Here is a 22625-nt window from a genome sequence, read left to right on the forward strand (position 1 = left end):
ATGCCTTTAAAATTGTTAGTCTTAAATCTCACTGTTAGGTGCTTTGGCAGGCACTTCCAATTTGTGTCCTTATCTCAGTTTCCAGCCATCTTCTGAGAGTTTTCCAGTTTCTTGTGTTCTGCAGGTTCAAAACCCCACAAGACAATGGTAACGAAAACAGGGGTATTAACAATGCAATTGGAGTTGAATGACAGTGTTAGAACCAGCTGTCACTGCAAGAAATGTATTCTTGAGGTCTCATTTCAATATGAGCAAAAGCAGAATTCCATGGTGACTTTCCCAGATCTGGAAGAACTTGTCATTTAAATCCATACATAAGCATCATCTGCTATATGCCACATCAAGCTATCTAGATCCATAGGTAACCTGAAGAAAAGGGTGAGGTGCCTGAAAATAATAATAATAATAATAATAATAATAATAATAATAATAATAATAATAATAATAATAAAATTTCAAGTTTCCCATCAAGAAGATGGGAAACTAAGTTCCTTGAATGCTCCCACTGTTTGTCTGGTACATAAATAAAAACCCTGCAGATGAAATGAAAAGCAAAACAAACAGAAGGGAAAAAAAACCACAACAACAAAAACAGTGGAATAGACAAATGATTTTGTGAAAGAAACTTCTGCTTTGTTTAATAAATCCTGAGGGCTCTGCTGAAATTTCTCTTTGCAGATTTGAGTTGAACTTGATAGGAAAAAATTTGTACCTCCAAAGCCTGTGGAAATAATGCCTTTCCTGCCTCCATCCATCCATCTCTCCATTCACAGAACAGAATTCAAAGAGTTTCCCAGCAGCATCTGACATATGTGCTGAAAGTGAAACTTAAAATGTCTCCAGATATATGTAACTGTATATCCAAATATCGCTGTGCTCTAAACAGCTCGAGATCTCAAATCTGCCCACTGATTAACACATCTGATTAATGAAAGTGGAGTTTGCCCCTGCATTCAGCAGGAAGCTTTTTCCCTTTCTGACCTGTTTGCTGTGACAAGCTGGGAGCCCTTCTCCCTCTCCATCACTTTGCTGCACTGCCCTATGAGAGGGCAAAAAGAGAGGGAGAGAGGAATTGCTGTTTTCATTTTTTGCAGTGATGTGCAGACAGAAGCAGCTCAAGGGAATCCTGCACAGCAGAGGTTAATGTGACCCACATATAATTGTGTGAAAAGATGCCACTCTGTGCCTTTGTCAAAGAGGCTTCTTGTTACAGCCCAAGCTATCTAGTCCATAGCCCCTTCAGCAAAGTGCAGTTTTCTTACATTAAATCACCACTGCCCTCTTGCCAGCCACTTAGAGTTTGCACATTATACAGAGGAGATGTACAATATATATTTATATATTTTTAAAATGTGACAGATTGTCTTGTAACATATGTGGTATTGCCTTGAAATGAACTACATGCATGTGATGGCCAAGCCAGCAGACCCAGTGTGTGTGTGTGTGTGTGTGTGTGTGTGTGTGCGTGCGCATGCCTGGCTGCATGTGGTTTGTATTTTTTTCCTTCTGTTGGAAATGTGAGATGCTGGGACACTCGAGCTTTTCATGTTGCTTCTCTCTGAAATATTCATGATGAGTTGACGACCTTGATTCTTTGATACCTGCCATTTATTTATGTGCCACTGACGATAACTGCTGCTAAGTACATATGTCAGTGACATGGTTGAGTGAGTTAAATGATAAGGAGAGGGAGGGCGTCTGAGGGATGTGTGCACTGGAATAAGATTACTTTAAGGGCATTTTAGGAGCCTGCCGTGCCATCTTATTCACCTATTTTGTTTTTCTGACTAAAACATATATGCTTTGCTCATTCTCCAGCTTTTTCTCTGACTTGGAAGTCTGCTCATTCGTGGCTGCATGGTCGCTGGCTCATTAATCAAGTGAACTGCTAATGAATTATTTGATTACTCTACATTAAAAATAAATAAGTAATATAAAGTGAGAAAGAGAGAGATGTGGGTCCGGGGAGACTCAAGGAATTTCTCTCAAGGGAGAAACAGATCCTCAATGAAACACATTCTGTGTAGCTGGTCAGGAGCATTTTGGTAGTTTGAAAAGGCAAGGATGGCTGAGTGTAGGGAAAAGTAAAATGAATTGTAGGTGAGCATGTAAGAAGCAATACCACATTTAACCATGTAAAAGTAAAATGTAAGCAGGCAAACTTCATTGCTTTTGAGCGTCTTCCACTTATGAAAAGGATTACAACCTGGAAGGCACTGAGCATAAAGTTTTGAGGGTAAATGGAAAAGGAGTTTGATGGGTAGATATATTGACAAGCTTCCTCTTGCCCAAACCATGAAGTGAGAGAAGCTAGAGGAGGGAGATGGTGGGTCAGAACCTATCTCACAGATTCTCTTCTCACTGTATTTCATACAGAAATATGTATTTTTTCTGGGGCTTTCATTTCTTTTTTGCTTTCCAAGTAACAAGAAGCACACGTGTATATTGCAGTTTACATTCTCCTGAAGATAATTTACTTCTTTGTAAGAAAAAAACTGGAAGAAAGAGGACACTAGGGAACAATTGAAATTAAAAAGGCATCAGAGGCTTCTGTACATGCTTCTTGAACTGCAGCCATTCTGGAGAGGCAGGAGATAAGGTGGCTTAGGGAATGCAGCTAAGTCTAGAGAGGCATTTATTTAAGATTGATATCAAACCTTGGAATTGTGAGTGGGAGGGTAAGGAACAGGATGTTGCCAGGAGGGAGGGAGGCTGACGAGGGTGATTTACTCAAGGAGGTCAGCAGCAGGAAGTGACTGGAAATATGCAATGGTCTAAAAAACAGGCCAAGAAACCCGGGTGAGGACACCCTTTTGAGCTCTGAGATTCTGGCTCCTCAAAATGGGGCCAATGAAGTGACTGGGTGGTCTAGTTTAGGGTCATCCTTGGTGGTCCTGCATACATGTGTCCTGATCAGTTTCCTTGTCTTCATGTCTCTGTGCAAAACATCTCATCCTGCTCCTGGGTCTGTTTCACAGGCTTGTACCATTAAAAAAAAAAAATACAACGAAAACCACTGCACTTGGAAGAGATATTTCAGGCCCTTTTTAGGGCAGGAAGTCATTTTGTGTCTATACAGATACTTTGCAAGTGGCAACTACTGAAAGCACAAAATAGTCGTGTTTAGAATAGGCTCCCTTCTATCATGATAGGAAAATTACCTGTGAAAGGAGAAATGAAAAGACTGGCAAGAGAAGAGGAGTCACTGCCAGGAGTGATCCTTCCAGGCCAATAACCAGAATTTGATAGTTGGGATGAATGTAAAGCTTTAACTAATTGTTAGTCTGAAATCTGCAGTTCCATGTCTGTGTAATGGCCCATTCAGCTCTAGCAGAACCACTGCAGAAATCTGTGCTTTTCTATACTCATGACTATGAATGAATTATTGAATGTGAGGCACAGCCTCCTTCTATCTAGGCTCTCCCTGAGACTCACTACTATGTCTTTTGCTGTCCTCTCATCAGACCTAGTCAAATCTGGATTCCTCTTATGTCAGGAGCAGTTGTCCTGCCTGGGAATCCTCAATTCAAACATACAGGAGCATAGAAGAGATTTCTTCCTCTCTGGGAAATGAAGCATGAAAGCAGCCAGTGAGCAGGGTTTGGAGTGAACGGAAGGATGTCCTTTGACTTTGGAGGACCTTAAATGACTTATCAAAGGTCACAAACAGAAGTTGGTACAGGACTAAATTTGTGTGCTTTTTATAGGGGCGAATATCTTGCCAATTTTCCAGTATCCGTGATGTTCAGTTTCCAGTTATTGCAAAATCAGTACTTTTACTGGTTTTCTGGTGCATTCAAACACTGCTGCTGTACTTTTTTCGTTTTGTTTTGTTTTGTTTTGTTTTATTCTGTCTGTGCCTGTTGATAGTAGCTTCAATTAGATCTACACAAAGGGTAGCATCTGAGCATGAAGCGCTGTCCTTTTCTCTCCTGTTCTCCAGATCTTGGTCCTGTTGTCCCTGCACAGGCTGGTATGTGGTGATGTTCACTCTCCTGCTTACACTCAGTGAATGATTTATCATGTGTTATCAGTAGGACTCTGTACAGTGTCCAGGGACAATGTTTTCTTCCATCTGGTTCCAAGCTGGTGGAACACCCTTCCATATGGTTTTCACATGTGGTTCTCCTAGAACCTCCCTATTTTCCCCCTGTGGACTCATCATTGTGCAGTTTATATAACAAGTACATTTTGTTTCATTTTATATATATATCACGTACATGAATTAAGACTTCAACAAGTATTATTTTTAAAATGACAGAGGAAACCTTCATAACTGGGTGAATCTATTTCATGGAAGAAACATCCAGTCCCATACCATACTGGAAATTAACTACTGCAGTATTCCACACCACTCTTCAGGAAGGAATTACGCTATGGCTTGCTATGGAATCATTATCCTATAATGTGTGGGGAAGTCTTCTGCTTTGTATTATGTAGGTGCTTGTTGCAGCATATTTTCATGTAAATCATGAAACACAAACAGTGGTTCACAATAACCTGAGATTGGGTGGTCCAAGAGATAAATTGCTTTGTATTGCCAGTCATCTGAGTGATCCAACCTGTTAAAGGGGTCCTGCTAGAGTCAGTTGCTACTGGGTTTGCTGGTCTTTGCAGATAACGTTTCTCTGTGGTCCTTTGTTGATTATATGTTGTTAGACTCGGTAACGTGCTTTTATCTTATCTGGCTTTTTCCCTTCTTTGCTCCCCGTGTTGTTTGCTATTCCAGAATAAATATGCAGACAACCTGCCCCTGGCGGCCAGTGCACTGTGTTCCTCCCAGGGAGCAGCAAATATTTGCACCACATTGGGCTGAGAGCCATGAGACGTGAGCAGCCACACGAGAAGGTGTTGGGTGGGAAGCCACAGGGTGCGAAACCAGCACATGGCAGCTGGAGCAGTTGGTTTGGAGCACTTCAAAGGGGAGTGCTTGGTCTTCAGAGCAACACTGGGGCAACGAGGACAAGAGGATATTAGGGGTGTATGTGTGGTACACCAAGCCAAGTGCTGCTTTCTGGCATTATCCTTATTCTGGGGCATCTGCTTTTCAAAATAGTGCGTACACTTCTGTGTTTCTGTGGGTTGAAAATATGAGTGGGCATGTTGGTGTACAGAGGGGTGTGTACTGCTTGTGTGATATGTACTGAGTTGAGTGGGGCACTCTGTCTTTCTATCTACCGTTGTACTCTGAATCTATTGAAGATACAGGCTTTACCCCTTCACAGCAGGCCAAGCCCTGATGGAACCAGAAAAATGCTTAAGATGAACAGTGGCTTCAGGCCTTTCTATATCATTTCATTTCTCATTGGAAGTAGTCTTTCCTCCAGTTTGCAAGAGGGTCCTCCTTTCCCCAGTGCCTGTTCTATGGTCACGTGTTTCAGATGAGCACCTGGAAATCCAGCTTAGGGCTACTTCTCTTTGCAGAATCATTTGGATTATCAGCCCTGCTCTACATCCCATCCCTAAGTAGAGTATCTTAAATGAATGTAAGGATAATGACTGTCTGGAGAAAAATAAGTCACTGCTAGAGACAGTGCAGCCCTCACACCCTGGAAGCACATGGTAAGCAGGAATTTCATGAATTCTTGCTTCCTCCTTCCTTGGTAGAACAGGTGAGAAAGCTCAGTTGTGCAGTCCCAAAGAATCTCCAGTAAGAATTATGGTTGGTTTTATGGGTGGCTCATGGCCAACCTGTTGTCCACCAGGGCACCCAGGTATTCACTATGAGATGAATGAGGGTGAGGAGGTGGGAGGGCATATTTGTGCAACCGTAGTATTGGTTTGTAGTGCTATCACCCCTCCCTGCCTGTGAGATCAGGAAGAGAAGCATAGGGGCAGTAGGAATGAGCCACAATTTGTGCTGTATCCCTACTGCCTTGCTTGACTCCCGGTATGTCCTCCTGTCTATCTCACCTCACAGGGCTGCATTAATTTGGAGCCACTGTTGGGTTGGCTGAGAGAGTTGCTTTTTGTTGGTTTGGAGGTTCTGTTCTTTGCTCACTGTTACCTTTTTCCAGTTTGAAGTTTTCCGCCTTCTGGCCTCTGGGCCAGTGACCCTGGTGCCAGCTGTCGGGCCTGCATTGCACACGATGTTATCACCAGGAGGCTACTTCTTTTCCAGCTGGGACTTTGGGTCTGGATTGGATCTACAATGCCAGAAGCTCTGATAGATGGCCTTATTGACAATCAGGTTGACCCTTGTTCGGCAGCCTGACATGCTCCATATTTCACAGGTCGGCATTTGATGTGTATCAAAGAGGTGGTCAGGTCATCAGAACAACCAATTAAAACTATAAAGAGGGAGGAGTGGAAGATGAGGTTTTAACTCTTTCCAACCCACACTGTCTTTGCAGCATGAAGGTATAGTTTTCTCTCAAAAACGAGGGCAGGGAGGGAGGCAAAAACAAACGTCCACTTACATAAAAAGTAACTATGGGAACTCTTTAAAAACTAAGTTTTCAGGGATCATGAAGCAATTAGCTGTCTGTGTAGTTGTCAGTTATTTAGCATCTGGGGTAAGACTGGATCAACCTGTGAACCTTCCCTTCAATTCACTGTTATTTTATTTATTTATTTATTTCCTGAACACAGTATTGTAAAGGTGACCATGAAATTTAACATAGGTTTGGGAATATTTAGTAACCTGCCTCAAATTTGAACACTTATCAGAAAACAGGGATTATGTACTGTTGCTGTTTTTACCTGAGAGGGAGAAAGTCTCCCATTACAGACGCTGGTAGATGACAGTTGGCTGAAGATCATAAATTTAGGAGTTATTTAGCATCAGGTTCTGAAGAATGGTACCAGAAGGACATACTCTACTCATGAGGAGCCTAACGAGGGAGAAGTGATAAAGCCAGTGATAAAGGTAATAAAAGCCCCATAATCTGTCAGTGGCTGGTGTTCATGCCAGTTCAGGGTCAGTTGCTTCTGTGTTAGTTTTGAGGCTGTATTTTAAGATAAAGCAATATTCCCAAGATGCCAGCAAACATACAATAGATCCCAAACTTATTGACCTCCTGAGTTTTAATCCACGTTTACCTTCAAGGTTCCATGTATCAGTTCTAATGGAAATGCTAACAAAACGGAGCTTGCGTCAGTTATTGTAAAAAGGTTATGGTGTTGAACAACTTCACCATATCCTGATTCAATTTCTGGTTCAGATGTAGAATTTCAGGATGGCATCATCAGCACTGTACTTGAGTTTTTGGTTTATAAAAGAAGGAGCAGCTTTCTCATTCACCCAAGAAAGCTGAAATCTATGAAACACTATATATTATGTGCTAAAACTGTGGTTTATATATGATTAATATAATAATTGGCCCTCCTGTCCCCTGCAAAAGAAATTATGCTGTGCATGTTTTTCTGCACACAGTCCTCAAAGATCTTCTATCACCTGCTCATACTTATTCAGTTCCTGCTTTAATATCAGAATCTAATGTGAAGGCATTGAATCCATTTTCTGACTGTTGGGTAAATGATGGTTAAGTGCCATGAGATTTATTTAATTGGCTTGCTATTAAAAAAAAAAGAAAAAGAAAAAGAATAAAGGTAGGTCTGCTGAGTGAAAGCTTTTATGCTTTTAAATGAGGTATTGTTGTGATTGGAGTTTAAACAGCAATGATTTCCTCAAAAATGCATTGGCAATAATCTCTGGCTTGTTTGATTGTCCACATAACTCTACCACCCTCACTGCCAAGAAACTCATCTGAACCATCTATGATAATAATAGCTATTTTTTTCCATTAAGTGTGCAGCAGATCTAATATTCAGGGGCAGGAACATCTTCATTAGGCCATACGGAAAGTGAACATGTTGTTCACAAATCAGCCTCAAGAATAATGGACTGGAGTGACTGTAGAGGTGAGGGATGGAGGCTGTGGGTGTGGGAAAGGGGCTCAGAGCTTCATGAACCACATACACAGAGGGTTTTAATGGGATACAGGCAATTGATTCCCTTAAGTGTCTTTGAATAGTCTGGTATAGAAGTAGAAAAACTCCAGATGACTCATTTTAATATCGGATAGTCTGGTCACAGTGTCTCAGTGGCCATTTTGCTCTTCTGTATTTTTTAATATAAATAAATAAGCCAAAGTTACAAAGCTAATTCACCTGGCTTAATAAAAAATGACAGCACAATGTTAACAGGTTTCTGAAGTGAGCTGGTGAACTGCAGGTGAGAAACCTGCTGCCTGTGCCCAAGTGTCTCGGTGCTGAACATCCTAAACATCTGCAAAATGCAAAGAAGTCAAATTAATATTTTTTTAAATTATTTTTATTTTTTCCCCATGGGAAATGCATTTCTCAAATGAATTTTACTTTCCTGCCAGCCCCTGTCCCAGAAATCTGCCCTGTGCAAGGAGCACAGCTCAGAGCTGGCCCTTGCCAGAGCACTTGCTGTGGAGAGGACTGGGAGCCTGGCCTTCACTAAGCACAGGTGTTCTGGCAGTCCTTCTTTCTTGACATCCTTCCTCTCTTAATTTCACATTAACTACAACATTTTCACTCTAAAAGCCACAGGTGTTCTTGTAAGATTAAGGATGACACTTGCCCTAAGACTCAAGCAGCAATATCAGTTTCCTTGTTTCTGTTTGCCACCTCCTGCCTGTGAAATCACTGGCAGGGCCAGCAAGGAGATCCAGTTTGTCTTTCTGTCGGCACACTACACCAGCAAGAGAGAGGCTGCAATGCTCCTTTCTCTTTGTCGTTGCCCTCATCAGTCCAAAGTTCCATTTAGCAGTGTTAGCTGACTGCTCCTCTCAGTTGGACACTGATTACTCCCTGTTGGAGAGCTGTCAGTGTGGGGAAAGCCATACATCGCAGTGGGAAGTGATCTCACCCAGCAGGGGGGCACCTCTCCCAGCCAAAACAACACGACTCTGACAGGCTTGATGTATTTATTATCTTCTTGATGCGGGAATGCTGCCACAGCAGGCAGCAGGACTGGGGGGAGGATGCTACTTGGAAGAGAGGGCTTGGAAGAGAAAGCGGGAAGTATGAAGTGCCAAGGAGCAATCTGGGGGCAGCTGATGGCAGGGTGAGGAGAGCATGAAGGAAGGGAAAAGGCTATCCTAAAATTAAAAGCTAAAAAAATTCCTAGAAGCTGTGCTTAATTCATCTCTGAACTCTGCAGAGCCAAAGAGGGGAGAGAAGCAGCAAAAGCATACAGCAAGTGAAAGAAAGAGGCAGGTTACAGCCAGCCTGGAGGCAGGGTGATATCCCAGTAAGCTATGCCATCTGAGTGTGCCTTTGGAGAGCTGTCATCTTGGTGAGAAACCTAAATTATGGCTTTTTGTGCTCCTTGTTCTCCTGGGCTTGTCTCTCTTTGGGTTTTGTGCTTTGCCCTGGTCGGGTTTCACATAAGGGTCTCTTCTCATGCTGTTTCACCAGCTCTGTTTGGGTCTGCTCTGTCTTGCAGTGTTAAGGTCAAAAGCCCAAAGGATGCTTTGACTCTCAGGAGAAACAGCTGGGATATTTCAGGAGCAGAAGTATGTTGTGTCCTAAGGACCTATGCTAGCTCATAAGCATCATCACATTTAAAAACAGCCCGGCTGCCTGGTTGGAACTCCTGGGTAGTAGTTAGGCTTTGTGTTTTTGAAAGACACCTAGATTGGATTTGAAGTCCACTTGTTTCACTTTGGTCTTCTGGCCATTCCCATTCAGAAATCTGGAACCTTCTTTAGGTAGAAGTTCCAATAACATATTCCCATCTTCTACGAGTAGCTTTCTTGGGAACTAAATCCCAAAACTCTAGTATGGCTTTGTGTGATAGCAGTTGTGGTGAAGTCAAACACCATCGATCATCAAAGATCTTTTATTTGGTCACATTTTACTGATGGTTTTCCATTAAAAAGGGGGGGAAAAGTTCATTTTTATAATGAAACAATAGCTTAAAAAAGATTATTTTCTTCCTTATAACAGGATTTTTTTCCGTTCTAAATTCACTCAAAATATATCAGCACTAAATTACTTAGAAATCCACAAAAATGGAAAAAGTGTTTAGAAGAGATGGAAAAAAATAACTGAAACACCGAGTAGATGGAAAGTTTCATGCAGAGAATGAAAGCAATTTAGTGGAATTCAACAAAATCTCCAAAATAGAAATAAAAATTGCTGATGTCCAGATAGCAAATATTTTTGGACAAACAGCCAAATTTCACTCTTAAAAGTCTAACAGTTGCTGTCTGGTTCTTGAGAACCTCTTGTTCCTTGTGGATGTATCTGATACGGAGCTGTCTGGTCGCCAGTTACCAGACTCTATTTTGTGAAGCTGTTTCTGCCACGTGGCCCTTTCTCATCTACCCCTCCTGACATGAGACATCAGAAGCAGGAACAGAAGCTATTCAATCACAGTGACAGAGACCTTTTTTTGGATGGTGAAATGTTCCATTGATTTTGTATGTCTAATCTTGTGTTTGTCCCTGTGCTTGTATACAGTGGCTTTGATGAAATAGAGCACGAAAGGTTGTTCTGTGAGATTCCTGCCCCATTCTGCAGGGCTTTAAGAAAAGGATCCAAAACCTTCTGGCTAGTGAGCAAAGAAGGAGTATGCAGCATGTTGGGACACAGTAGGTGTTGCCCTAAATTCTAGTCTTGCATGTTATCATAAGGAAAGCTATACAGGCCATCAGAAACATGGTGGTATATTCATCAGGTAGATGATTAAGACATCTAAGTGCAATCTCTACAATGGCATTTATTGGCTCTCCGTTGTGTATAACTTCCCAGCTGCACTGTGAGTTAGTGCTTTGGGTGGTGGCATCGAGGACCTGGAGGCTGCTTCCATGGGCTTGATTCCCAGAGGCACTGGCTTGCAAAGTGGCCTGAGCCAAGTCACTTTGCGGCTTTGGGCCTCATTCCACAACTGCAAATGGGGCTGATAACCAGCCTGGCTGATGACAAGTGTGAAAGGAGAAATAAGTGTTCTCATCTGACATTTGTCAGGATGCAGGATGCTGACCTAGATCTGCACAATCAAACTGCATATAGGCTGTGTTCTCTAGTTTCATGGGACAGCATCTACAATGAATTAGACTGCCTGGCAATTCACTGCCATCTGCAAAGGCTGTGAGCATTAATATAAGACAAACACCATCTGATAGTCCCCACTGAAAAGGGAAGATGCATGTTTTTTAAGGCTGCAAGTTCCCTGGGGGAATAAAAGGAACTTTACAAGGCCCAAATCTATTGGTGGTGTACATGGCTTCATTTACGTTTGTTGTAGCAATGTAATTGATTCCTTTCTTGATTTGGTCCCATTTAAATGTTTTGCATCATATTAGCTAAGGATCATAGCAGTAGAGAGTTGAAATATTGATATGCATGAAAAGTTAAATGTACTTGTAGGTCTTGTGTCCTTGAAATCCTCTAAGACCCCATTGTCCCATGGAGCAGCTTGATTTGTGTCCTGGTTCAGTTTGGAACAAGGTGCTTGTATCTGATTGGAAGGATTTCAGAATTCCTACTCCCTTGTCTTCCTCCTTGTGCTTTTCACATTCTCCTTTCATCCCAGGATAAGAGTAGCCCTCTCCGACTCCTTCAAAGGATCAGCGGATATCCTAAGAGGTTTTCATGAGGACTCATCCACTCCAGGGGCACTGGCAGTAGCAGCGTTGCTGTTGTGCCTGCACTGCATGGGTCAGCCTTCTGGCTGCTGGCAGCCATCTCCTCCAGAGGAGGATGAAATCCAAGTGGCAGGGCAGGCACCTCTGAGGAGATAGTTCCTAACTGTTCCCACAGAGCTTGAAAAAGGAGATTTGACGGATTTACAGAGGAAAATGGCTGAGAAGGGATTGATAAACACACAGAGAGATCTAACTAGTGTGTCCCATCACTCTGAATAGCTGATCATAGAGAAAGTGCTTCAGGGCAGTGTCGGGAAGAATTTGTTGATGTGAACTCGTGTCTCCCTGAGAGAATCATGCTGTTTCAGGGAATGGACCATCCAGAAAGGGTTGTCGTGAAGAAGAATGCAACAGTGGGGTGGGCATCTGTCAGGAGGAGTTGGCGAGATGATCACCAGTGCTTTCTGAAGGCAGAGTTGTGAGGATGCCAGCTTGGACTTGATAGCTAAGCTTCCTCACAGCCACAATGTCAATACGAGCATACTTCCCCTTGGTGCCAGTGTTTGCAACAATAAGCTCTCAATGCCAGCTTGGATCCCAGGCATCAGAAATTCCTTAGTGCAGCTGGGAATGTCCTGCATCTCCCATGCTTAGGACTATGCAAGCATGACCATCCACAGAGCAGTCAGCTATGTGTTAGGGCTCAGCTGATGGTGTCTGGACTGTTGTGAACTACCTGTTATGGTCCCCTCCATGCCAGTAACAGCTCAAGAAAGGAGAGTGCGCGTGCCTTCTTCTGTGACCTCTGCAGAGGTCTATCTGGCTTGGGCTGTTTTTACTTGAAGAGCTTATGGTAAGATTAATTACTATTACTAATAGTTTGAGAAGAAGCAGTTATCACAGAACTCCTCTAAGTCTGGGAGTCAGTCTGAAGTAAAAGTATGAGCATCTGAATGGGAGGTGGTATACCCTCCCTTATGTGAACAAGCATAATTAATTGCATTAAATAAAGACTGCTTTGACTGACTTTGAATCACTTTAAGTACTGTATGCACCACTGGGGGAGCTTTTTGCTAGAACTGATTCAGGAGGAGAACTTTAACCATAGTTGACTGTGCATGTAGTTGTTCCTTTACATGGAAAATGTCAGTGCTGAGGGAGATGAATCATTTTTTAATGTATAGTTCAGTTTTACCTTGACATTTGCTTGGGTATATAGTGAGTTGAAAATATATGTATTGGTGCTGTAAAGTCATGTTTTCAAGAAGGGGATAATGTTTAAAGGAATGTTTCAAGCAGATTTTATTAGTAGATATCTCGTACTTTCTGATTTTCTGGCATTCAAGCTTTGTGTTTAACTGTTCTCCGTGATAGTAATGATCAAATTTAATGTTTTCTGTTTGCAAGCAAGTGAAAAGATCTAAAGCTGCAGTTCATGCAGACTAACATTTCTATCATGCTTTGAAGCTGAGAGCCAGAAAATTATCTGTAAATGCAAGAAAAAATAAGTCATAAACCCAGATTTCCCTTTCTGAATCTTTGAGAATATTTGCTTTCCATTCTGTTTAGGAGAGAGGTCTGTAGCTCCTTGAAAAGTTTTACCTTAAACTCATCCGAATTGAGCAGAATGTGGGGTATTTGTGTGCACTGAAGACCTACACTAGCTGTTTAGCAGTCACCACAGGTAAAGTGGTCAGGGTGTCCTTCGGCTTGGAAAGGCCTCAGCCTTTCCTGAGTCAATCTTTTGGAACACTGTTTATAAAAGCTTTGATAAACAAGCTGTGTTTGTGCATGTTTCTTACACTTTAAGTAAGACTAACAAATTGAGATGAGCTGCAGCAGCTCTGTGAAGACTGGGCACGCATACACAAGGGCCTGAGTTGATTTATCTTGATGTTTGGTTGAATTCTTTGCATTTTGGGTCCCTTCTGTAACCTTTTCACCTCGTTCTTTTTTAAGGTGGCTGCCTGGCTGTTACAATTTATCATGAACGCATCTCACTTCACTTTTGGCTCCTCTGACGGAAGGAACAGCCGGTCTCTGGGAGGTCAAAGACATTATTTTCCCTTCGTCTTTCTCAGTTTCCAGCGCATATTTGTCACTTTGAAAAAGCATGAATTCTGGATTTGATGCACTTTAATTGATTTCACCCTCAACAAGTCCAACTGTCCATCAACCTTCCCTTTTTCTTTCCTTCCCTCTCCTCCCCCTTTTTCATTTCTTTCCTCTGTCCCTTTACTTTGTGAGTGATGTTTTCAACCGCCTGCATGTTGAAGCTGTTGCAAAGCCCATGACCCCATCAAGGCTTACTGTCACTAGCCATTTCTCTCATTTTCCTCATCCTCCAAGTTGAACTTTGGATGCTGAATGAGAATGAAACCTTATAGGAGTCTTGTAGATTCTTAGTAATGTGTTCTTTGTCCGAGTGGCTGCTGGCAGCAAGTTAAATTTGGTTGATAGTCCACTTACAGTCTGCTGTGCAAATTTGTAAGTGAGATAATTAATAATTGGTTCTTGGTAAAACAATACTGATATTGTACTAAGGCAGAGATAACACACCTTTCCTTCTTTCCTTATGGAAGGGTATATGCATCCAGTTTGGCACAGTTTTAAATACAGTTGTATAAAAATAGTTGATACACAAATGAGGCACCATCACACTGTTTCTTGCCTGTTTTGTAAATTCACAAGGTACGAATGGAGATGCAGAGAAAACAGAGTATGTGGTTGTGTAACAACTTGGCTTTGCACAGGAGTTGTCTGAGTGTCTTGGAAGCTGGGGGCTATGTAACTGTGGATGCTGAGAGAGGCTCATAGGTGTTCCACTAAATGCAGTCATTACATCCTACTTATCAGAACAGGCTTTTGTTTGCAAAGCAGTAGATAGACTGATCAAGGTGTTCCACTGAGACTTTCTTCTCAGCAGTGGCAAACATAGAACCATAGAATAGACTGGGTTGGAAGGGATCTTAAAGTTCATCTAGTTCAACCCTCCCCCACTGTGGGCTGCCTGCCACCCCCCTCCCCCCTCTCCCCCCGCACCAGCTCAGGCTTCCCTGGGTCCTATCCAATATAACGTTGGGCACTAACCAGGGGTGGGGTACCCACACTTCTCTGGGCAGCAGTGCCAGAGCCTCACAGACCTCTGAGTAGAGAATTTCTCCCTAACATCTAACTTCAGTCTCCCTTCTTTTAGTTTAAAATGCATCCTCCTGATCCTATTGCTAGACATCCCTTGGACTAACGTGTGCTCTCTGGAGAGCTGCAGCACCTCGGGATGAACAGAATTGGTTCCAGATATTCCAGATATTCCAGAATTCATCACCTAACCGAGCGTAATTAATTGAAAATGGCTGGAAGCTGCCAGGTGTCTAGGCTCCCTGACCGGGCGGCCGAGCTCCGTGCCACGCCACGGGACTGCTGTCCATGGTCCTGCGTGGCTGCGCGACGCGGGCCGGTGCAAACGGGCGGCTTCGTGGGCAAAGGAACGCGAATCGCTCCTGCAGATGTCAGAATGGAAACGAGTGCTCTGCAAGGAGCTGCAAAGGGCAGCTTACATCAGCTGAAATTCTTCCCATGTTGAGGTGATGGTGACTTTATTTTTTCTTTCACTGAGATGTGAATATTTTCTTTCTCAGAAAACTACAGGAATTTTCTGGCGTCCAGAGCTATGGTCTCTGATTCCAGCTCAGAGTTCTAAGAGATTCTGATATTACTTAAGATTTCACAAGTATTAGAGAGCTTTAGAATTTGTCTGGAAGTTTCTCTTCAGAAAACAAAAACAAACACTCTTGCTTTATGTCTTTTCAGGACTTGCTCTAGAAGCTGTCCTGCTGAAGAACAAATTGGAGTCACTTCTTACTGATAAAATAACTTTTATTGTGTCTAGAGAAATTATAGAGGGAAACAAAGATCTTCTCAAGTTAATGGCCTGCAGCATTCTCTTCTCTGTTCTAGAAGAACTGTAAAGGAGATCTGGTAGTGATGTTGTAGCATAAGGTGGAAAAATATACCAAGTGGTATACAGGATCAATCAGATTCCCTTCCTGGCTTTTTTTGCACTTATAACCAGCCAGGCAGTGGTATGTGTTCGCTCATTAGATTGGTCAAACCCTGCATCTGTGCACTGCTTGAGAACTAAGGAAAATTTCATGCCCAAGTAAGATCCATCACATGTGGACACACATGATATTGGCTGTCTTCAGAGCTTGGCTCTGGAGATGGGGAGAGCTGTCACCATGGCAGGTTTTTCACACATTGCTTGTAGCAACATCAAAAAGATTTTAACAGGGTATTTTTTTGTTCATTTGTTTGTTTTGTGGCAGACTAAAGACAGGTTCTCTTGTTAGAAGTGGAAGGGCTATTGTTTACTGGTAACAAGAATTTAGTTATGTGGAGTCACAGTAGTGACCAAGATATCTGTTTGGTTTTACAAGCTAATATTATCATATAACTTAGCCAAATTATTCAGTATCATGTAGGTCTTCAGATTCATTTAGCAGCCCTGTTGTTGAGTCTCTTAGTGTCTTGAGTAAAGCATGTTTTATTCACAAGCACCTAGAACTAATTGCTGTCTTACTACACTGTGAATGTTACCTGTCTTAACATTTTAAAGAGAGGCACTCAGAGATGAAGTGTCTTCAAAATCATCTAGCAGGACAGTTTCAGATTCAGGATTGGAAGTCCAATCTTGTACTGTAATACCGAGTTTGCATGCCTGCCTTAGCCATTGCAGAAGCTGGTGTAGATGCTTGCCCAAAGACAATGACATGTGGGTGCCTAGGCAGTTTGTCAAATTAACTGAGAGCTGGTTGCGTTCATAAGCATCATGATGTGGTCCTCTGGTGAGCTGGAAACCTTGTAAGAGCACTTTAGCTGGTCAGGGACTGTGGATGGCTGTCTGGATCTGGACTGCAACAGAAAAAAAGGGATTGTGTCTGTAATCTGCCTACTTAGAAGGGCTTCTACACAGCTTCAGGGGAGGGCATTGCATCCTGAAATAGGTGTTGATGAGATCTAGGACCTTCTGAAATAGGAAACACCTGGGAGTGGATATTCTGGGTGTTTGAACAAAGTCATGGTTTAGGTACTTGATCAGGTGATCTGAATCCTGCTTCAAGTCTCCCAGATCCCAGGCCAAGGCTTCCTTCAGTAGCCTAGCCTGCCCAGTAAGTTTTATTTTACAGACAGTATGTTGAGCTATTATCTTATGTAAAGCAAAAAATTGCACAGCCTACATCTTTTCAGAGTATTTGATCACTTAACAGGGCCCTGCTAAACTAGTTGGAAGCTTTCCAAACCATGAGCAAAGTCAGTCTCTTGTCTTTTCTGTCAGGGAGGGAACAATCCAGGGAAAGTATTGTGCTAAATTCAGGTTGGTTTGCCCTGCAATGCTGGAATTGGTAATACCAAAAATACAGGTTTTTTGGTCTCTGGATGTTCATAAGCAAAGTGTCCAAGATTAGCACTCCATAGGGGCTGTTTAAAGAGACTTTTGAATAATTGCAACTGTTCAGCCACCAGAAGATTTATTTTTAAATACAAGCCCAGATTTGATGCTTAGATTGAGATTTAAACTAAGATTTAATCTTATTTAAAATTCAGTCCAGTTCAAGTCTAGTGCTCAGAGCATCTTTAAGGATTGCTTAAGGTGCTGGTAGGCTTTGAGTTTTCAGCCATATTCTGTGAGTGCCAACCGTTGTGTAAGAGGCATGAAGTATCTCTTGTTGCATATCTCTTGAACAGATACCTTCCTTTTCCCTAGCCAAATCCAGAAGACATAAGGGTGTTGTGAATTTACCCAAGTGACTTCAAAAGAGGATAAAACCACCCATGGTTTGGCAAAGATGTGGAAGCATTCATACTGCCTATTTTAATAGATAGTCAGATGGAGGAAAAGAAGTCTTGAAAAGGAGAAGCAGAGCAGTTACATTAGGCACTTGATGATAATTTCAGTCTGACAAACTCCAAATTCCCCTCTGAAATCTTTTTCTCTTGGGAGTCTTAGTTCTAAAGTTAAATGGATAATTAGTGTGTGTTCACACCACAAATCAGCCCAGCCAGACAAACTCAGAAGAGCTAATGCTGCACACTTGCTCTCAATGGAAGCTGGGGATCTCAGGATCTTGCAGAGGCATTTGACTCCCCTGGATGTCTGGGGATAAGGGGGCTGTTATTAGAACACTGGAGAATTTACAGTGAAGAGGAAGGAAAACAGCACTGAAAAATCCTCCTTCACTAACTGGGTACTGTGTCAGCATCTCTCTAAAGAAAATTTATTTCTCTTGTTCTTTTCCTATTCCAGTTAACACTTTTCTTGGTGGGTGGGGAGAGCTGGAATTGATTCAAGGTGCCCCAAGCTGAGAGATGTTCAGCACCCAGCTGATCCCTGATCTCCCTTGCAGGTGACAAGTTGGACAACATGTAGGCTGAACACACCAGATGAGGAAGAGAAGGGTATGGCCTCGAGGGAGTTAGAGTTACGAAGCCACCAACTGCTGGTGAAGGTGTTGGCTGAAGTGCTCTACTGTAGCCCCTGCAGGCTTCAGTCAGGCCCAGGGGAATGGCCTTGGAACATCAGAGGGCATTTCTGGGGGGCTATAGGAGTAAGTGCAAATACACAGTTCTTGTGGAAAATGAGTCTTACAGAGAAATGAAATCCATCTGTGAGTTTGGTAGGGATTTTTTGACAATTTTCTGTTCTTATTTCAGGGCTTGCACTGGAATTAGTCACCTCTGAATAATAGAAGGGAGTGTCTAGAAGTCCCTCCTCTGATAATTTTTGGTGTCCCATTCATATCCTATTCTATTTGTCTGAAACTTTACTCTTCTTGCTATTCAGCATCATGAGGCACCACAAACACTGCAAACAGCAGTCACCAGTCCTCTGGAGACATATTGTTGGGCCCCAGCTTCCATGGAGGAGCTAAAAAGCTTGAGCAATGGCATCTCTTCTGCATTCAGCTGTGAGCATTTGCCCCAAATGCCTTCTGTCATCTCAGCAGACCCCATCCTTTTTGCTTTAATTGATTCTGTCTGGCTTTAATTTGATGTGAGAATAGACCTCCCACTGTGAGCTCTCAAGAGTGATTTGTTCAAGGGAACTTGCAGGCTGGGTGTAGCTGTGATCAGGGACAGGATTATTTTATTGGAATAGGTAGACATGGGCATTTTGGCAAGGCCTACTGAATTCTTTAAGTCCTTTACCAATTAAAACAAGGCTTTTTACTTCCTTAGTGGACTGTGGGAAGTACTTGTACAACAACCTGAAGGCAAACCACTATAATAATAATTTATCGTTAAAGCCACATGTGGGATTTCCCAAAGAAGTTTAGAGTCCTGTTGCATTGGCTCCCTGTAAGCAAGCAGTGGGGGATGATCCGTAAGAACTGGGCCTCTGAAGGTTCAAGGAAGGGATTTAGAGGTAAGAGAAGGGAACATATTTGGCTGCCATCGACAAACAGAATGATGGCAGGGATGAGGGTAAACAGGGGAAGCTGAAAAGGAAACATCCATTGTGAGTCTGGCCAGCTGAAGTCTAAACAGCTGTTGAATTTGTCTTATCAAATCAAAATATTTTGGTTCAGTAGTGTGTTGCCTTAAGTCAGTGTTTGTCTATGCTGATATAGTGTTGTAGAAACACCCAACTTGTAGGGTGCTGCATCCCCTGCCACTAGGGTTGGGATCTCTGCTGTCTCTACTAAGGCCTAGGAGAGGGACACGTAGCTTTTTGCAGCAGGGAAAGGCTGCACGAGTGCAATCTTATTTCCCATGTCTTGGATTCAGATTTGAAGGTGCAACATGGTGATCTTCCAAAATTGTCTTTCACAAAGACATTGAGGGTAGGGAGAGGTGCTAAGCACAAAACAAGTGGAAAATGTACACGTTAGCCTAGAGTAGGACTCTATAGCTCCCAGACAGTTCCTAGTGGTAGCTGAGACCTTACTGGGTTTTTGGTTGTTTTTTGCAAACAGTTTTGTTCCTATCTGCTAATTTTGTTGATCACTTCAGGAAATTGTATACAAGAATACCATGTAGTTGCTTTCAATAGAAACACTTCCTTCTTTATTTCCTTTCCTGTGTCAGAAACCCTATATTTTTTAACTTATTCTTTAGCCATTCCACCTGATCACTCGGTATTTCCATGTTTCAAGGAGATTTATCTGAATGGCATGTTTCCATGGCTGATATGCAGCAATAATGCAGGGTTAATACCTAATTAGTTCTCAGGGACATTGAGCTTTTCATGGATATTCAGTAACAAAAGAAACAACAAACAAGCTGAATTCCTAGGTCTTAATTCATTGGGGAGAATGAAATAGGAGCCTAAAAATGCAGAAATTATTCAGTGCAGTATGAAAGCTTAGTCCATTCTCTCATGGAGCTCAGAAGATGCTATAGCAGCTGACAGGGAAAATATAACCTCCCTCCCTCCCTTCAGGGACTGTGTATGTGTCTGTGTTTGCAGCCCTGACATCTCCAAAGAGGAACAATCCCAGTTCTGCCATACGCTTTAAATAGCTCCTTGCCCATTCCCCTGCCCGCCGCAGCCCCCAGCCAACCTGACCCCATTTTCTGACATTCAGCCATACCTGATCAATTGTATCCTGAGCAGCTGGAGATGATCGGAGCTGGCCTTCCACCTCGCAGGATGGCAAGCATATGGGCCTGCAGGCTCTAGCCATTATGATTCTGAGCACTGAGCTTGTCTGCCTGTAGCTACAGAGGGTTTTTTCCCCCTCTCAAGCAATCGCAAATAAACCTTTCTGATAACTAAGAGGAAAACAAACAGACCCTTTGGCTCTGTAGGCAGTGAGAAGGAGGGGAAAACAAAAAACAACAACAAAATATTTGCTGTGTTTAGGCAGTGTGCAGCTTCAGAGTGCCCTCAGGAAGGAGGAATTGTCTGCCCTCAGCCAGAGATGGGGCTTTTCTCTGAGCAGAAAGGGCTCATTTCAGGAGGCTTAGCCCTTGGTGCTGTACAACCAAAAGTGGAATGGGAGCTGCAGAGGGGGGAAAGTTTGGCTTGGAGGGGGTCCTTGCCATCACCTAGGTGAAAAAATGGAGTCTTTGGGCAATCTGCTACAGGCAGTCCAGAGTTAGACTTAAGTCTTAGGGGTCTGAAGGCTGAAATCAGCCTTGTGAGGATAATTAGCCCTTGTAATCTGTAGAATCACAGAATATCCTGAGTTGGAAGGATCATCAAGTCCAACTCCTGGCTCCACACTGGACCACCCAAAAATCAGACTGTATGTCTGAAAGCATTGTCCAGACACTTCTTGAACTCTGGCAAGCTTGGTGATGTGACCATTTCCCTAGGGAGCCTGTGCCAGTGCACATCTACCCTGTGGTTAAGAATTTCTTCCTGATATCCAGCCTGACCTTCTCCTGGCACATATCCATGCTGTTCCCTCAGGTCTTATCACTGGTCACCAGGGGGAGGAGATCAGCATTTGCCCCTCTGCTTCCTCCCTCCCCCACAAGGAAGCTGTAGGCCACCATGAGGTCTCCCCTCAGTCTCCTCTTCTCTAGGCTGAACAAACCGAAGGACTTCAGTCACTCCTTCAGACCCTTCACCATCTTTGTAGCCCTCCTTTGCACATTCTCCCAGAGTTTGATGTCCTTTATGTTCTGTGGTGCATGGAACTGTACACATGTCTCCAGATTCAAATGTCTCGGCCACCAGTCTGTATGTATAGCCAGAGTTTGTCCTTCCCAGGTGCAGAATCCATCACTTGCTCTTGTTAAATTTGATGTGGCTGGTGATTGCCCAGCTCTGTAATTTGTCTAGCCCCTGCAGGCTGGGGGACATCTGCCAACAGCACAGAGGCATGCTACCATGCCAAGTGGACTGAAAAGCTAATGCAACACCTCTTAGGACAAGAGTCTGTATACTGGGTAGATTTACAGTTTCTCAGGGTTACTCATCTGAAGTGCATTCCCAGCTGGCAACAAAGCTCTTTCCCTAAGTCAATAAATGATGGGCTTTTTCAACTTGAAGTCAGACTCATGAGGAGCCTTTAAAACCTTTGCCTCAGCAGTTATGGCCAAGGTTGTCATCTTGGCACGTCTTCGGTGAACTTGGACGCTATCTTAAATTCTGCCAGAGTCTGCAATGCACTTGTGCTAAAACCACATGAAGGGACCCCTGGCCCTGTCATCTCACTCTCCTTCTGTCAGCAAAGGGCCAGAGCACTAAAGTCACCACGAAGGTACAACAGCTGGTATCAGGTATGAATTGTGCTGCTGCCAAGGCATCTTCTCTGAGGTCTTCAGTGGGAATCACTCCTATAGAGTGAAGTAGTTCTGTTCTCTAAACCTTTGAACTGTAGAAATGAATAGGAAATATACTGAGGGAAAATGAGAGCATAAGCCATGGGATCAGCACCCACTGTGCCAAATAGTTGCTTCCCAAGAAACTCCATTGAAGCAACAATATCAATTGCCAATTTCTGCCAGCATTTCCAAGAGTCACTCTTGGGACACAGCCAGTTCTGGTGGAGGATTAATCTTGCTGTAAAACTCCTTCTTGTCCATTGCTCAGTCTCTGACACACTCACACATGCAGAAAAACAAATGTTGGTGACCCTCCGACAACCCAGTTAGCTTGCAGGGAATTAAGGGACATGAAACTCTAGCTTCCCCTTCGGAACAGCCCTGCATCTGCCACAGCCAGTAGGCAGGACTAGCCACCTGCTAGTTGTTTTGCTCAGAGAGAAAAATGTCTATTGGGCACATAGGAAACAACTAATCCAGTCCCATAGGAGGGACTAGTGATTTGTCATTCCCACTGTCTCCAGCACTGGTACTCAGCACCTTTTAGGAATATGGTGCTGTGGGGTTTTTTTTCCAGTTATTTTTCCACCTGGCAGTAGTTCTGTATTTTGTTTTTGTCTAATGTAGCATTTCTCAGCTATTGACATTTGACCATCCAATTCCAAACAATGAAGAATACATTGTGCCCCATTCCCTCACAGACACCCCTTCATCTTGGCTTAAAAATGAATTAATAGAGAAAAACATGCATTGTGTAAGCTGGAAAGCACAGTCGTTGTTTGTGCA

At 43.0% G+C, this 22625-nt stretch overlaps 1 long non-coding RNA gene across 1 annotated transcript; it reads right to left on the minus strand.

Moving 5' to 3' along the window:
* Positions 1-15143: 15143 nt before the first annotated feature.
* LOC116654114 lies at positions 15144-20323 on the minus strand. Its single transcript, XR_004309038.1, has 2 exons — positions 20156-20323; positions 15144-16475 (listed from the first exon to the last, which is right to left on the minus strand). It is a non-coding gene; the product is annotated as an uncharacterized LOC116654114 (long non-coding RNA).
* Positions 20324-22625: the final 2302 nt, after the last annotated feature.

This window comes from Coturnix japonica, chromosome 15 (assembly GCF_001577835.2).
Source record: "Coturnix japonica isolate 7356 chromosome 15, Coturnix japonica 2.1, whole genome shotgun sequence".
Classification (NCBI taxonomy): domain Eukaryota; kingdom Metazoa; phylum Chordata; class Aves; order Galliformes; family Phasianidae; genus Coturnix; species Coturnix japonica.